Genomic DNA, 19,001 nt, shown 5'->3' with positions numbered 1-19,001 from the left:
GAACCTTTCACCTTAAAACAGCAGAATATTCATTCTTTTCAAGCACTCATGGTACATTCTCTAGAATAGACCACATGTTAGGGCACAAAAGCGGTCTCAACAAATTTAAGAAGATTGAAATCATATCGAGCACTTTCTCTGATCACAATGGCATAAAACTAGAAATCAACCACAATAGAAAAATTGGAAAACATTCAAACACTTGGAAACTAAATAGCACGTTATTAAACAATGAATGGGTTAACATTGAGATCAAAGAAGAAATTTAAAAATTCCTAGAAAAAAACGATAATGAGCATACATCAACTCAAAATTTATGGGACACAGCAAAAGCAGTCCTGAGAGGGATGTTTATAGCATTACAGGCATACCTCAAGAAGCTAGAAAAAGCTCAAATAAACAACTTAACCCTGCATCTAAAAGAACTAGAAAGAGAACAGCAAGTAAAGCCAAGAGCTAGTAGAAGGAAGGAAATAATAAAGATCTGAGCAGAAATAAATGACATAGAGGCTAAAGAAACAATACAGAGGATCAATGAAACCAGGAGCTGGTTCTTTGAAAAGATAAACAAGATCGATGAACCTTTAACCAGACTCACCAAGAAAAAAAGAGATAGGACTCAAATAATAAAATTAGAAACGAGAGTGGAAAAATAACAACTGACACAACAGAAATATAAAATATTGTAAGAAAATACTATGAAGAACTGTACGCCAAAAAACTAGACAACCTAGATGAAATGGAAAAATTCCTTGAATCATATAATCTTCCAAAAATCAATCTGGAAGAATCAGAAAACCTAAACAGACCAATGACAACAAATGAGATTCAAACAGCTATCAAAAAACTCCCCAAAAAGAAAAGTCCTGGGCCTGATGGCTTCACAAGTGAATTCTACCAAATATTCAAAGAAGAACTAACTCCTATCCTTCTCAAGCTATTTCAAAAAATTCAAGAGGAAGGAAGACTTCCAAACTCCTTTTATGAGGCGAGCATAATTCTGATTCCAAAACCAGGCAAAGACAACACAAAAAAAGAAAATTATAGGTCAATATCCTTGATGAACTTAGATGCAAAAATCCTCAACAAAATATTAGCAAACCGGATCCAGCAATATATGAAAAAAATCATACACCATGATCAAGTGGGATTTATTCTTGGGAGGCAAGGCTGGTACAATATTTGCAAATCAATCAATGTGATTCATCACATAAACAAAAGAAAGGAGAAAAACCACATGATAATTTCAATAAATGCAGAAAAAGCATTTGATAAAATCCAGCACCCATTCATGATCAAAACTCTCAGCAAAGTGGGAATACAGGGAACATACCTCAACATGATAAAGGCCATCTATGACAAACCCACAGCCAACATCATACTCAATGGGCAAAAATTAAAAGCAATACCCTTAAGATTAGGAACAAGGCAGGGGTGCCCTCTTTCACCACTCTTATTCAACATAGTTCTGGAAGTCCTAGCCACAGCAATCAGACAAGAAAAAGAAATAAAAGGCATCCAAATTGGAAAAGAAGAAGTAAAACTATCATTATTTACAGATGATATGATATTGTATATAGAAAACCCTAAAGTCTCAGTCAAAAAACTACTAGACCTGATAAATGAATTCGGCAAGGGGGCAGGATATAAAATCAATAGTCAGAAGTCAGAGGCATTTTTCTACACTAATAATGAACTGTCAGAAAGAGAAATCAAGGAATCAATCCCCTTTACCATTGCAACCAAAAAAATAAAGTACCTAGGAATAATTCTAACCAAGGAGATTAAAGACTTGTACTCAGAAAATTATAAAACATTGATAAAAGAAATTAGGGAAGATACAAATAAGTGGAGGTATATACCATGCTCATGTCTAGGAAGAATAAACATCATTAAAATGTCTATATTACCCAAAGCAATTTATAAATTTAATGCAATACCGATTAAAATACCAATGACTTACTTCAAAGATATAGATCACATATTCCAAAAATTTATATGGAACCAAAAGAGAACACGAATAGCCTCAGCAATCTTGAAAAGGAAGAATAAAGCGGGAGGTATCACACTTCCGGATATCAAGTTATATTATAAGGCCATTGTACTCAAAACAGCATGGTACTGGCATAAGAACAGGCACATAGATCAATGGAACAGAACAGAGAACCTAGAAATAAACCCACAGCTTTCAGGACAACTGATATTTGACAAAGGACCTAGAGATAAACCCACAGCTTTCAGGACAACTGATATTTGACAAAGGAGGTAAGGGCATACAATGGAGTAAAGACAGCCTCTTCAACAAATGGTGTTGGGAAAATTGGACAGCTACCTGCAAAAAAATGAAACTGGACCACCAACTTACACCACTCACAAAAATAAACTCAAAATGGATAAAAGACTTAAATGTAAGCCGTGAAACCATAAGCATCTTAGAAGAAAACATAGGCAGTAAGCTCTCTGACATCTCTCGCAGCAATATATTTACTGATTTGTCTCCACAGGCAAGTGAAATAAAAGACAGGATAAACAAATGGGACTTTTCCAAACTAAAAAGCTTCTGCACAGCTAAAGACAATAAGAACAGAATAAAAAGACAAACTACACAATGGGAGAATATATTTGACATTGCATCTGATAAGGGGTTAATAACCAAAATTTATAAAGAACTTGTAAAACTTAATACCAGGAAGACAAACAATCCAATCCAAAAATGGGCAAAAGAAATGAATAGACACTTCTCCAAAGAGGACACACAGATGGCCAATAGGCATATGAAAAAATGTTCAACATCACTAATGATTAGAGAAATGCAAATTAAAACCACAATGAGATATCACCTCACACCAGTCAGAATGGCGCTCATCAATAAAACAACACAGAATAAGTGCTGGCGAGGATGTGGAGAAAAGGGAACCCTCCTGCACTGCTGGTGGGAATGCAGACTGGTGCAGCCACTGTGGAAAACAGTATGGAGATTCCTCAAGAAAATAAAAATCGAACTGCCTTTTGACCCAGCTATACCACTGTTAGGAATATACCCCAAGAACACCATAGTACTGTTTGAAAAGAAGAAATGCACCCCCATGTTTATGGCAGCATTGTTCACAATAGCAAAGATCTGGAAACAGCCCAAGTGTCCATCAGAGGACGAGTGGTTTAAAAAGCTTTGGTATATATATATACTATGGAATACTACTCAGCCATAAGAAATGATATCATAGGATCTTTTACAACAACATGGATGGGCCTTGATAACATTATACTGAGTGAAAGAAGTAAATCAGAAAAAACTAAGAACCATATGATTCCATACATAGGTGGGACATAAAGATGAATCTCAGAGACATGGACAATAGTGCTGGGGTTACAGGGTGGGGGGAGGAGAGGGAGGGGGTTGGGGGAGGGGAGGGGCACAAAGATCATGGCTTTTCAGCATTTGCCATATTCCCCCTTTAATGTATAGACAGACAGCAAAAATTTACTTATGGTGTTTCCACTATAAAGACTGCTGTCTTAGGGACAAATGCTGATGAACTATTTCAGCAGTTCCTCCTTCTTCAAAGACTTATATGTTAACATAGAGCTCCATGCTTCATAGGACATATTCAAGCTCACTCCATGCTCCCTGGAGCTTTAGCACAGGGGATGCCCTTTTATTTTCCTTCTTTCTTTTCTTTCTTATCTTTTGTTGTTGTTGTTGTTGTATTTTTTCTTTTATTTATTTATTTTTTGTATTTTTCTGAAGATGGAAATGGGGAGGCAGTCAGACAGACTCCGGCATGCGCCTGACCAGGATCCACCTGGCATGCCTACCAGGGAGGAATATTCTGCCCATCTGGGGTGTTGCTCTGTTGCAACCAGAGCCATTCTAGCGACTGAGGCAGAGGCCATGAGGCCATCCTCAGTGCCTGGGGTGGCTTTGCTCCAATGGAGCCTTGGCTGCGGGAGGGGAAGAGAGAGACAGAGAGGAAGGATAGGGGGAGGGGTGGAGAAGTAGATGGGCGCCTCTTCTGTGTGCTCTGACTGGGAATCGAATCCAGGCATCCTGCACACCAGGCCAAGGCTCTACCACTGAGCCAACGGGCCAGGGCCTAGAAATGTCCTTGTTGAGCAAGCTACCCAAAAGAAAATTATATGGAGCAACCATGACAGACCGAGCAAGTCAGTCTCATACTATTCATCACCAGAACGCTGCAGCCCGGTGTAAACAGTTTCAACTTTCTCAGGAAGCAGTACAGCAGATTGGGAGATCTTGTCCAAGGGGTCCTATACTGCCCCTTCATTTGGAGTTAACCCTCAAGGACCCCTACCAGGACAACTTTGGCAGATGGATGTTACTCATATACCTTCATTTGGCAAACAGTTGTATGTCCACATTACAGTGGATACATATTCCGGATCTATAGTAACCTCTGTCAGAACAGGAGAGGCTGCTAAGCATGTTATAGCTCATTGTCTGTATGCATTGTTCTATTATTGGATTTCCTAAACTGGCTAAACTGAAAATGCTCCTGCATATGGAGCAAAAGCATTTACTGTATTTTGTCATGCTTATAATCTTTAAAGTTAAGGTATTACTAAAGTGTACTAAGCAAACATTTTAAGGTTAATTAAAAAAAAAGAATTTAAAGGGAGTAGTCATATCCTGGAATTCCTACGGGTCTACCATATCATGCTTTTTACTTAAAAAAAAATTGCATTTCTTTTGAATGCTGATGAACAGGAGACACCAAATCTTTTTCGCCTGCAAACTACTACCTTCTTTATTAGATCCAGCTAATAACACTGTTTTGTCTTTTTCCAAATAGCTCCAGATATATGGAAAAGATTTATATAGCCAGATGGAGATCCTCAAACCCCTCAACGAGATCTTCTGAGCATGGCTTTTAAGATACCTAGAGGCAGAAAAAGCCCAATAGAGATCAGGGGAACTACCAGCTTTTAGGATACACCCTTAAAGGCTCCAGTGCCCAAAAGGGGTCTCATAGGATGCCATCTCGGTCCTGCTTCAATAGTGGAAAGGAAGGTCATTGAGCTAAAGCCTGCCAGACTTACATGCCTCTGCTTTGAGGAAACAGGGACACTGGAAGGTAGTCTTCCCCCTCGCTCCTCTAAGGAAGGGTTCAGTCTCTTCCAGCCCTGCTCCAGCCACCTATGACCTAACCTTGCCCAGAAAGCTGGGGTTTGCCACTGAAGGCTGAAGGTGCCCAGGGCCGTCGGCCCCATCTACGACACTGTGGACGAGCCTAGGGAATTTCTTCCAAGAAGCAGGTAAACTGATCTCTTTTGCACAAGGGCCACTTAACTATGTTTTGCCTGAATAGTCAGGTTTTTTATTCTTCCCTCAAAGATCTCTGTTGTGGGTGTTGATAGTCCTATTTTCTGCTGCTTTGCTTAATATATAGTGTTTCCTTTATCCCTCCTACCTCAATGCCCCACTCATATTTCAGGCTGGGACCTACTCCTAATTCAGAGCTCTCTTTCCCCCTTTTGCGAACTTCTATTATGAATCTACCTTTGCCACCCAGCTTAATGTATCCCAAGGTTCTCTTTACCATGCCACAGTCGCAGAGCTCCAGGGAAAAGCAACCTGCTCTCATCTCTCCAGGCAGAGAACAGAAGCTCCATATCCACGCATGCTACAAATGGCTTTTCCAGTCTACCTGAATCATTACCAGCTAGAAGCAGTGGTCATTGGAACTTGGACATGAGCTGCAAAGTATAGAATGGTGACAACAATTCCAGTGCCATGCGGACTTTTCCTGGACTCCTGCTCCCTGTGACAGCTCCTAACAGACTGAACTGTGGTTGGGTTGCATTTTTTAGGGATTTGGCATGGTGTTGGGGCCAACTTGGACTTGGTAAACATGTTAAGGACACTACTCTTTTATGGATTCTTGCTGTATTGGCCAAGAGTTTGCTTAAAGGCTTTTAATCACTATAAAAAAAATAGAAGACTGGATAAAGAAGATGGGGCACATATACACCATGGTGTACTATTCAGCTAGAAGACATGATGACATCGGATCACTTACAGCAGAATGGTGGAATCTTGACAACATTATGCGGAATGAAATAAGTGAATCAGAAAAAAACAAGAACTGCAGGATTCCATACATTGGTGGGACATAAAAGCGAGACTAAGAGACATGGACAGGAGTGTGGTGGTTACGGGGGTGGGGGGAGGGAATGAGGGAGAGGGGAAGGGGGAGGGGTACAAAGAAAACTGGATAGAGGGTGGCGGAGGATGATCTCTCTTTGGGTGATGGGTATGCAACAGAACTAAATGACAAGATAACCTGGAAATGTTTTCTTTGAATATATGTACCCTGATTTATTGATGTCACCCCATTATAATAAAAATTTATTTATAAAAAAAAAATCAAGACCAATACTGATTAAAATTCAGGGTGAACAATAAAAAAAAAAAAAAGAACTTAACTGATTGCTAAAACTTCTTTAGAACTCCATGATTCTAATATATGTAATCTTTCATCTCATGAAATATACCTGTAGTTGTTTATTTAATATTTAATGTCTCAAAAGTATATCATTCCAAACAAAATAGTATATGTGTACATATATATAATTACTTTATTTATACCTTCTCTGCCTCATCTTTATTTCCAGGCAAGGTCTTCAAGAGCTTCTGCATAATTTAAGTACTGCTTATTTAAAGATTTACTGCTTTAATTATAGACATCTTCCCTCTTTGAAAATCCTTTAGATGTTTAGGAAAATCTTATTCAAGCCCATATAATTTGTTTATATGACAATTTTAAAGCTTCACTAAAACATTCCTCAGTTTGTTATTATTAACTATTTTAAATATTTTGACCTTTTCATATTTCCTATAAAACGGCCTCTTGCAGCTGTAATTTTCAAAATGTTAGTGGATAAAAATTATTTACCCAAATACTACCTCAAGCCCACTTTAATAGTGTATAATAGTGAATATTTGGATTGGCATTCAAACCTGGAATTGAAAGAAAAAAGTTTACACTATCATAAAAAAAGTAATAAAGTTTCTAGCCATTTCTTTAAGTACATATTTACTTTTAAAAAGAGTAAAAAAAAAAAAAAGTATTTGTAATTCAGAATGCAAAAAGAGGAGAGCTGGGATCTGGAGACATAAACATCTTCAGACGCCTTAGATGCAGGCAGGGAGTGAGGGGTCACCTGAGAATAAAATAGACAGTGTAGACAGTGAGGAGAAAAGGGCAGGGAGATAAAAGCCCCCACAGAAGAGGGAACTAGAAATATGGAGTCTGAAGACTGGGGCTGAGCGGCCGAGGCCAGCCTGAGGCTGCAGGCACCTCATAGGGCCTGCAAATGCTCCTGAAAGTGGGGAATGGAAGCGCCAGTGAAAATCTCACAGTGCAGCTGCAGAAAGCATTGTGCATTCCTTTTTAGCTGCACAACTGACACATACTTAAGCTAATTCTTAAATATACATGATTTTATCCAAAAATTTGTAAAGTACTTGTTATGGGCTAAATTGTGTTCCCCTCCAAAAGGCACATGTTGAAACCCTAACTCTCTATTCCTTAGAATGTGACTATATTTGAGACAGGGCTTTAAAAAAAAAAAAGTTGATTTTGAGAAATTAAAACATAATTTGAGTGTTGAGGCGGAAGTGATAGTGGATAGGTGACGGGGGTTATTGATGAACAGAGGGCTATTTTTTTCATAACCTGGAAATGATATTCTGGGCTTTCTCAGTCCCACGCTATTATTTTTTCTAACGCTTTCTATTCTGATTTTTATTTGTTGTCCTTAATAGGTACAGCCTGTGAGCTAGAGTTTTTGTTTATATAGGAATGCTAAACTGGGCCTAGTCATGAAGCTCATCTTGAAGGTTCCTGACGGAAGAAACTAACAGTGATATGATTCAGTTACAATGCATTTGCTATATGTTGCTGCTACCTTTATAATGAATACTTCCTGTCACTTACATAAAGGAAACCTGGGGGAATTTTAACTTCTTTTCTTAATTTTTTTCTGAAATATTGTACTACAAAATCTGTTCTCTGTTTAAAGAAAGTAGGAAAAATACGCATGGAAGGCTCATTCTTATACTATTCTATTCAGTATTCAGGGCCTGCCATCATATTTACATTAGTTCTGGTCTATGATACTTCAGTCTCTGTTTGGTGTCTACAAGACCAACAGTGAATTCGAACTAGATTATAGCTAACAACTTACAGTTAGAATAAAACGTAACTCCTATTTTACCATTAGTAAAAATTTGTGAAATAAACGAAGGCATCATTAGCAAAGAATAGACATCTAAAAAATTAAATTAGCCAACAGGAAAAAATGGACATATTTTATGAGATCTATTAGGAGAAAAAATAAGATTTCTAATGTCAGTGTTCAGTGTCTCATTTTTTTTTTTTTTTGACAGAGACAGGGAGAGGGACAGATAGGGACAGACAGATAGGAAGGGAGAGAGATGAGAATGAGAAGCATCAATTCTTCATTGTGACACCTTAGTTGTTCATTGATTGCTTTCTTATATGTGCCTGACTGGGGGGCTACAGCAGACCAAGTGACCCCTTGCTCAAGCCAGCGACTTTGGGCTCAAGCTGGTGAGCCTTGCTCAAAACAGATGAGCCCGCACTCCAGCCAGCAACCTCAGGGTCTCAAACCTGGGTCCTCCACGCCCCAGTCCGACACTCTATCCACTGCACCACCGCCTGGTCAGGCCAGTGTTTCATTTTTAAGTTCATACCAACTTCATTTTACTGGAGCTTTTCTCTCAGTACAAAAGGACTGAAAAACTCAGAAAAACACAAAGAAAAGGAGGCACTCACAACTATTGCACTTAATGTAACTGGTACTTTTATTTTGATATGTCATCGCTTATATTCTTTCTATGCATTTAAAATTTGCTTTTTAAAGATTGCATGTCATTAAATCTTCTTCCTCAGTAATTTAGTGGCTCTGTATTATACCATTATATAAAATACTCTATTGTACTTAATTTAGATTTTTCCCAATACTTTCTTTTGCAAACAATATTGTGATGAGCATCCTTACACATATGTCATTCATAAACATGAAGTGCCATTTTAAAGAGTAATGCTAGCCAAGCACTAGATCATGAAAAATGGAACTTCCTCATTCTCACTATGTTCAAATATATGAATAAGATTAAAATTATGCATATCATCTCCACCTCTCCCATCAGGTATTTGATGGTAACTGATAATTAGCAACTGCTCCTACAGTGATCTCATTTACACTAATTAACAAAATCAAATAAGGTTGAAATTTATTGTGCTGTTCAGTGAATCATGAGTCTCAGCAGCTGCTACTACCAAGGCAGGCGTTTATGCCTGACTGCTAACAGATTGTCTGAAAAAGTGCTTTGTTGATTATATTCTAATGGACATGTTTGTCTACAGAAAAAAAAGTTTAAACTGATTTTACATTAGGATTTTGATACAATAAGAAAAACTTCAATTAAATTTACATTAAAGGGAAACGTGGATACTCTGGAAAAGAGCCATTTTGAGATGTAGTATTGAGGAAACTCTACTTTCTCGCTACTGATGTCGATTAGAGAAAGACAACACTGCTGAGTGGAGACTAAATCCATTTGGCAATTACTGTGCTCTTTAATTGTCCATCTTATCATTAGTTCAGAGTATCCATTTTGGACAAGACAGAACTTATCTTTTTATCTATAGTTACCATTAAAGGACCAATATCCAAGTATGTTCATTGTCAATGCAGTAAGAACAATGAAAAGTTGTGTGTCTCTGTTGTGATGAGGCCAGATTCTCAGCATTAGTACTTATTCTTGAAAAAGAAACACAAAACCTGGTGTGAATTTAGCTTGTCTTTCATGCCAAACACGAATGCCAGGTGAACTGAATCATTATAAATGAGACAAGAAAATAGTCAAGGCTTCTTAATCTAACTGTTTGAAGTAAATGGTTTCCTTAACTCCAACATAATTTATTTGTGATAAAAGTGGCATTGTTCATTAGAATGATTTTCACTATATAAAACTATTTTTATTTTAAAATAGTACTAGGTACTTAATAACTAAGTATATAATTTTTTAATACAAAAATGTTTCATTCTCTTCTACCAGAAATATGGTCATTACACAGTCACTAGGCAAGGCAATGATATTTCTTATATCACTGAATGGCATCATAACATTAAGATTGGAAAATGCTAAGGACTATGATGATTATAGTTATTAGTGTAAATAAGAATCTGAGTCTTGGTCCTTTCTTGTTTTCAGTGCATAATACATAAATATAGTACACAATCTAGAAAGTACAAATGAATGTAAAGAAAAGAAAAACTTCTTTCTCAACCCTGTCTACTTAGACCAGGGGTTGGGAACTTTTTGGTTGAGAGAGCCATGAACAGCACATATTTTAAAATGTAATTCCGTGAGAGCCATACAATATGTTTAACACTAAATACAAGTAAATGTTTGTATTATATGTAAGACCAACACTTTTAAAGTACAATAAGTCTCTGAATTCTTTTTAATAACATTGTTATGCTGTTGCTAAACAATGATAAATAAAGTACTTCTTACCATTAATGCGACTTCTGGTGCTACATGGTTTTGCTGATGGCTTTGTAGTCTGGTTGATACCTGGTGAGGTTAAGCTTCATACAAGCATTGAGACTTCCATCTGTTAAATGTGATTGTAGGTTGGTCTTAATGTTCTTTAGATGTGAGAAAGACTGCTCACATGCATATGTAGAGCCAAACATTGTCAGTACAGCAATACTTACATATGCAGTGTGTGGTATGTGATGGGAAGCGCTTTCCAAGTTTTGACAATCAGCTGGTCCACGGGTTGAAGTCTTTTCATTTCTCCCCACTTGTGTTTGCTCACCAACTCTGCTTGCTGTCATGCAAGTCTTTCCAAATCTTTATTCAGTGACTTGAACTTATTCACCCACATGTCTGAGGGCTTCAAGTTAGCAGCTTGTAGCTCAAAAACTCTGACAAAGACACCGGGGATGTAACTCAGGTCAGCGCTGTCCACTGCACACTTGTGTGGATAGGTGATAAACTTAAAAAGACGAGGGTGCTCATGAAATTCTCCTAAGTGTGCTTTGAATGACTGGAGATTAGAGGTGAAGCCTACTAGCTGCTGGAGATCAAGATGCTGAGCAGTGTCACTTGCTGTGCATGCATCTTTAAACTCTCCCAGGTTTTCAAAGTGTAGTAAATGACCTGTTTCAATGTTGAGGATGAAGAGTCCCAGCTTGTTTTCAAATGCAAACACTGTTTGTTGAAGGGATAAGATTGTATTTCCAATGCCTTGCATTTTCACATTGAGCTGGTTCAGATGTTCAGTCATGTCCACGAGATAGTAGAACTTCAGGAGCCAATCAGTGTAGCTAACTCAGGATGCTCGACATTTTTCATTTCAAGAAAAGTATGAATTTTGCTCAGACAAGCTGTGAAATGGCTGAGCACCTTCCCTCTTGACAACCAATGCACATTGCTGTGCAGAAGCAGACCAGGATAATTATTCCCAACTTCATCCAGCAGTTGTTTTAAACTGGTGATCATTGAAAGCTTGGGCAACAATAAAGTTGACCACCCCAATGACCAGTGACATCACCTCACCAAGTTGCTTGCACACATCTGAGCACAAAGCACTTCCTGATGTAGGATACAGTGAAAACTTAGGATGGGTCTCTTTTCATGTTCATGAAGAAGCCCTACGAATTGTGGATAAGTCCTGCCGGGGGTGAGGATGACAGAGACGCAAAGACCCGACTCCGGGGACCAGGTTCAGTGACACAGATCCACTTTATTCAGAAAGTAAGCAAGCTTATATAGATGGGGTCAGCAATAGGGTGTTACAGCATGTCCTTCATAGCCAATGGCTGAAAAGATCAGGGAGCTGTGTGGTTGGCACTAAGTCATTTCCTTAAAGTGGGCAAGCTCCCTTCCTGGGTATGCTCAGGAGGGTTCTGGGAGCTGAAGTATTCTCCAGCATTGCATCAGCCTCAGCTGCTAGGAATGTGCTCTGCGCTCTACCTACAATGAATACTCTGTTTTTCCCCCTCATGCACGGAGCACCATCAGTACACACCGAAATAAGTTTATCCATTGGTAGATTTTTTTTCTTTAGTGAACTCAGTGAAAGACTTGAATAACTCCTCCCCTCTTGTTGTCTCTTTCATAGGCAAAACAGCAAGACTTTCCTCACATAGTGTGTCACCGACAGCATACCTTGCAATCAAGCTGAACTGGGATAAATGGCTTACATCTGTTGACTTATCCAAAGTGAGAGAAAAGAATGGTGTTGCATTTATGTCCTTCACTTGTGTTGCCTCAATTTAATTTGCCATCATGATGGTATGATCATGAACAGTTCTTGCTGACAGAGGCATGTCTTTTATTCATTTGATTATCTTACCTTTATTTGAAAAGTCATCAAAAAGTTCATTGGCAACATTAGGCATGAATATTTTGGCATCTGTGAATGGCTTTCCATTTCTCACAATTGCTAAAGCACCAGCAAAGTTAGCCGAATTCCAGTCACCTTGTTGGGTCCAAACACACAGTTGCTGCTGACTAGCTTGCACTCTGCATAGTAGCTCTTGACATGCTTTCTTCCTGCTGTCCCCCACTAAATATTTTGCGGCAAATGTAGTATGGCGTGTGTCGAAGTGCCCTTTATATTTGACCGTTTCATTGATGCGATTTTATCATTGCATATTAGACACATTGCAGAACCTGCTCTCTCTACAAAGGCAAATTCCTCTGTCCATTCCTGCTGAAAAGTATGATACTTCTCATCTTTTTTTCTTTTAGCCATCTTCTTTGTCAAAAGGGTTTCTGCAATTAGATAGCTGACTACTTGATTAAAAGGAGGGAAGTTTACTTCCTGACCTCACAACGACCCGTGTACGTTACACATTATCCAATAACAATTTGGTGTTGTCCCAGAGGACAGCTGTGATTGGCTCCAGCCACCTGAAACCATGAACATGAGTAGTAGGAAATGAATAGATTGTTATACATGAGAATGTTTTATATTTTTAACATTATTATTTTTTTTATTAAAGATTTGTCTGCAAGCCAGATGCAGCCATCAAAAGAGGCATATCTGACTCACGAGCCATAGGTTCCCGACCTCTGAGTTAGACACTCACTTGCCTTTTCTAGAAGAGACCCTTTGATAGTTTCTGTGTAGTACTGAAGAGGTGTGATAACATATATAAGTATTTCAGCTCATCTCTCCCTTCAAAAAAAATACTACTGATAAAGGACTCTATATAGTGTCTTACAGCTTCATGTTTTTTAAAACATGGAAATGCCTTGTCCTTTTCTAATAATTTTGTGTTACCGGGAGCTGTCATTTATTTAACAAAACTTTGGTTAACACTCAAGTTGTTTATTCTCCTTCACCATGGTATAATTTTATAGTAATTACCCTTGGAAATATATATTTTAGTATATGTATAACAACATCTGTAAGGTAAATCCCTGGAAGTTAAGTAACTTGGCCAGAGTATAAATGCATTAAAAACATGAATACGTATTGCCATTTGCCTCCATAGAGAATTAATATACATATATGTGATATAAATATAAATACTTGCATCAAGAAAGCATGAGAATATATCTATTTTCTTTCATTCTTATTAACACATATATCATCAAAGTTTTGGTTTGTAAATTTGATAAAACAAGAAATGCAACTTTAGTTTGTCTTTGTCATAGGTGAGAATATTTTTTTAAGTTTAACAGCTATTTGTTTTCTTTGACACTGTTTTTGAACATTTTTATATATAGTTGTATTTATTATTTATTATCTATTGACAGCCTTTCTTACAAGCGCTTGTCCTATAATAAAAAAGAATGTCATTTTTCTCCATTTTATTAAAAATACTTTTCCTATTGTGTCACTTCCTTTGACTTATTTATTGTGTTTACTGCAGAGTATGTTTATAAGTTTTGTCAATTAAATTTAGCAATATTTTCTTCTCTGGATTTTATTTTTGTTTTTATAATATATTTAAAATATCATTCTTCTAAATTTTTATTTTGTGTATGGATTTCTTTTCTTTTCTTTTAGGTTTTCTTAGAGAAAGAGAGAGCAAGAGAGAGAGACAGGGACAAAGAGACAGGAAAAAAGAGAGATGAAAAGCATCAACTCATAGTTGCAGCCTCTTAGTTGTTTATTGATTGTTTTCTTGTATGTGCCTTGACCAGGGGGCTCCAGCTGAGTCAATGACCCCTTGCGCAAGCCAGCGACCTTGGGTTTCAAGCCAGTGACCTATGGGCTCAAGTCAGTGACCATGGGGTCATGTCTATAATCCCATCCTCAAGCTAGTGACCTTCGGGCTTTAAACCTGGGTCCCTAGCATCCCAGGCCAACACCCTATTCACTGCCCCACCACCTGGTGAGGCTGGCTTTGTTTGCTTACTTTTCCATATCTGGTTTATCTGAAATATATTTTACTAAAGCAATAAAACAGGGCTTCAGATTGACTGTTTGTTTTCTAGATGACTACACAGTTGCCTCCAAACTATTTATTAAATACTCCATGTCTCCCTCATTGACATGAAACATCACCTTTATTAAACACTGAAGTTCACATATGTGTCCCTTCAGAACTTGACAAAGCCAAATCCCATGGCTAGAATTTAGGCCTCAACAAGGATAGCCAACCCAGATTCATTCCAGCATGTCACCACAAATATGGTTTCCAGATCAATGCTGAGTTAAAGATAACAATATAAATCTAAAAATTAGACTCTATGCCTTAAGAGATAAATGTCACATTCTATAAGATCAAGAGCTATATTAAAATTTAAAAAAAATTTATACTGTCAAAGAATAAAATTTATTTATGGGACATGATTTACACTTTATACCTAGAGAAAAAAACATATTATAATCTACCCAGTTTCTTGCTGTCTTCAATTTTTTATAAATCATTTTATTATCTTCATTTGATCAGACACAGTCCAAATTATACAGGGACTCATGGGACAGATATATACAGTTTGCAAATATAAATAATGATTTTTTTCCTATGAGTTATTTTTGTTTCTTCATGATCATTAAAGTATTAAATTATGGATTCTATCATCCTCCCTTGCTATATGCAGGGTGGGACAAAAGTATGTTTACAATTTTGAGTATATAGAACAGAATTCACTCTTGTCTTACTATTTATTAATTATTGTATTATTTTCCATACAAAGAGCTGTCAAACCACTTTTGTCCTACCCTGTACAGTGTTGTAAAATTGGAGGAAATTTCCTCCAACTTAGCAAATTCATCACAAAGCAAAACTTACAGCAGTTTTCTTGATCTTAATGAGCCAATTTATATACAGTCATATCCCTGCTATCGAAAATTGGCTTAGGTCCCTGATGCCTATCTTTCTCATTATTAAGGTTGCAACTTATCAAAATTAATTCAGTATCACTTAGGTCTTAGAGGTTTGGCTGTGCCGGTGAACAAGGGTGGTCACAGCACAGGCCTGCCAGAAGGTAATTAATAATAAATGGCATTTACATAAGACTTTACATCTTCAAAGGACTTTGCAAACACTAATTAAACCACATACTAACCTTTTACAGGAAGTAAGCAGGAATTAGCATTTGTTTTATGAATGAAAACTGACTCATAAAAGGCTATGATTATTCATGCTCTGAAGAAGGTACTCACAAGTAATATAACATCTTTTCCCATTATATTTTAGATGATTGCAGAATAAGTTTTTCCAGCCTCAGCACTATTGACATTTTGATCTGAATAATTATTTGTGGAGGTCTTTTCTGTTCCTTATAGGATATTTAACAGTATATATAGCCTCTACCCACTGGATGCAAGTCACAACACCTCAATCTTGACAATCGAAGTTTCCAGATGTTGCTAAGCTTCTCTTCTGGGAAGCAAAAATCACTCCCAGTTGTGAACCACTATGGTACAAGGAAGGGCAAAAAAAATTGAAGTTGATAGTGCCTGTTATAAGGTTTGCACTTACAAATGCTGTTCTATTCTTCAGTTTACTTTCTGTTATTACTATGTATCACAGGTCCTTGGCAGATATTATTTTTCCTTTTAACATTGTGTATAAAATTAAGAACTGATAAGATCAGTGGTGGGATCAAATAATTTAACAACCTATTCTCTGCCCTAATAACCATTTTAAGTATAAAAAAATGATATACCAGAAGGTAGTTTATTATTTCATGCATTTAATACTTAAATAAGAACAATAAAAGTTGTACACAAGACTAGATTATAAGAAAGGGTCTTAAAATATTAATGAAAAAATATTAAATAATACCTGACAAAAACAACAAAACTTTATTTAAGATATTTCCATATTGCTTCTTGATTGGTGTTCTCACTTGCAATTTGTTCACCTATGGACGGAATGAATATTACTATGGACACTTAGAATATACTGTTGTGCAGATGAATGTTCAAAAAGAGTAAAGAATGTAAATTTATGATTTCCACATTGGGCGGTTGCCCAGGATCCCACCTTAGAGAGAACTCTGATTACAAGTGCCATTTTAACAATCGGTTTGCTGACCTCCACAAAAATTAGGTATCAGTTCTGCAAACAGGTGCAAACGGACTTAATGCCACCACTGGATATGATGCAGTGTTCTAAACATTGTTTTAATACATACCCACATGTTCACACACACAGACACACACACACTCATTTAGTCCTCAAAACAACCTTATAAAATAAGTACCACTTCATCTTATTTTATACAAGAGGAGTTAAGGCACAAAATGGTGGCATTAACACCTATGGAAGTCAGGATTCAAACCTAGGCACTTTGGTTTTATGGTATGTACTCTTTTATTTTTCCTTTTTATTGTCCTTATTGAGGTGACATTGGTTAATAAAATGATGTAGGTTTCAGATATACAATTCTATGTATAATACATCATCTATATATTGTATTGTATGTTCACCGCCCAAAGTCAAGTCTCCTTCTAGCACCATTTACCCACCCTCTAGCCTCTTCTATGTCCCCCTATCCTCCTTTCCGTCTGGTAATTGCTATACTGTTGTCTGTGCCTATGAGTGTTTTTCTTAATTCCTTCACCTTTTCCACCTAGCCCTGCAATGCCCCTGCCCTCTGACAGCTGTCAATTTTCTCTATGTGAGTCTGTTTCTATTTTGTTTTGTTGGCTTATTTTATTAAATTCCACATATGAGTGAAATCATATGTTATTTGTCTTTCTCTGACTGGCTCATTTCACTCAGCATAATGCTCTCCAGGTCCAGCCATGCTGTTGCAAAGGATATTTCCTTCTTTTTTTTACAGCTAAGTAGCATTCATTTGTGTAAGAGTATGTAGCTTTTTTATCCACTCAACTACCAATGGACACTTGGGCTGCTTCCAAATCTTGGCTATTATAAATAACACTACAATGAGCATATGAGAGTGCATATTTACTTTTAAATTAGTGCTTTGTATTCTTAACCACTGAGCTATACATTGAAGTACACATATTTTTCCAGCAGAAAGTTTTCTGACAGTGGATACTGTTAATTTCTTATGTGTCAATATAAATCTATAAAATACAACAGTGATACTATGGATAAGGAAAAGATAAAATCTCAATAAAGAAAGAAGTGAGGCAACTCCTTGTAAATGTACCTCAAACATACTTATGAGTCACTCAACAAAATAGGGCACACTGAAGCATCGAAGATTTGCATAGCATTATTCATATCCTCAAAGAGCTAACCCAAAAGATAATATCTGATAAATAGGTTATGTAGCATAAACTTATAAGAAACATATATTTCTAAATTCCTTGGTGTTAGGAAGAATGAGATCCATCGTGACCAGAGAACTGGGCAGATTGTGTAATAAAAGTGACATATGAACTGTGACTTTAACACTGAATAGGGTTTTTAATTGGAGAATTGTCATAGTAGTTACTCAGAGAGGGCATTTCAGATTCAGAAGAAACAGGATATTCATGAAAGTAGAAAGAATGAAGTCAGTCAGTTTGGCTAGAACTAACTAAGCAGAAAGAGAGAAAAATGATGAAAAATTAGTTTGAGGTCAGGCTAAAGTTATAAATGTATTACAATCTATTTGCATTTTTCCCAGTAGGACTTACAGAGCAAATGAAGAAGTGTTTCTTTAGCGCCCTATATACACTAAACAGTGCTGAGCACTTTAATATGCAATACTTTATTTAATTGTTGAGAGGTTTCAGAAAGAAGAGAGAGTGATGAGGTGCGTATTAGTTATCAGTTGCTACGTTTTCACCTGTAGGCTCAATTGGGGAAGCATCTGCCTCCCTGCTCTTGTGATTTCTCCCAGTTATAGGGTCCTTGACAGTTTAGTTGCATAATAGTTAACAGGGCTGGAGGGGGGGGCGCAGGGAGGGGAAAAGGATGGGGAAGGCACAATAGAGAAAGGTAGAGGAGGGAGGGGAAGAAGGAAGGGAGAGAGAGGGAGGGAGGGGAGAAGACACACTGAGGCAAGTCAGCTAATAAGATGGAGACTTATACAATGTAATGTAATCAGGGCAGTGCCATCAATCACTATCATCATATTCTATTAATAAGGTGCAAAGCCCAGGTCTTGACCACATTGAAATGGAGGTTGTCCTACAAGGATGTGAATACAAGGAGGCAGGGATCATGAGACCACCTTACAATTTGTCCACCACAGTTCATCTTCCAATTCTCAATAATACACCTCCCTCCCACATGCAAAATACATTTGCCCTTTCCCAAAGTTCCCAAGAGTCTCATTCTATTACATCAGCAAAGTACAAAAGTTCTCATCTAAATAAGGTTCAAGGGAAGTTGAGGTTCCTGGTATAAACTGTTAAGTCCAGCTCTCCATTTATGGATCTGCAAAACTGAAGACATACATTGTCTGCATTCAACACACCCAACATGCAATAGTAGGAGAGATATAAAACAAGAGTTATTGACTTTCTCTTTCAAAAGGGAGGGAAAATGAAAGGTAAAAAGGGGTTTCT

The sequence above is a fragment of the Saccopteryx leptura genome, chromosome 4 (assembly GCF_036850995.1).
Source record: "Saccopteryx leptura isolate mSacLep1 chromosome 4, mSacLep1_pri_phased_curated, whole genome shotgun sequence".
NCBI lineage: Eukaryota > Metazoa > Chordata > Mammalia > Chiroptera > Emballonuridae > Saccopteryx > Saccopteryx leptura.
This window is presented reverse-complemented; position numbering follows the sequence as displayed.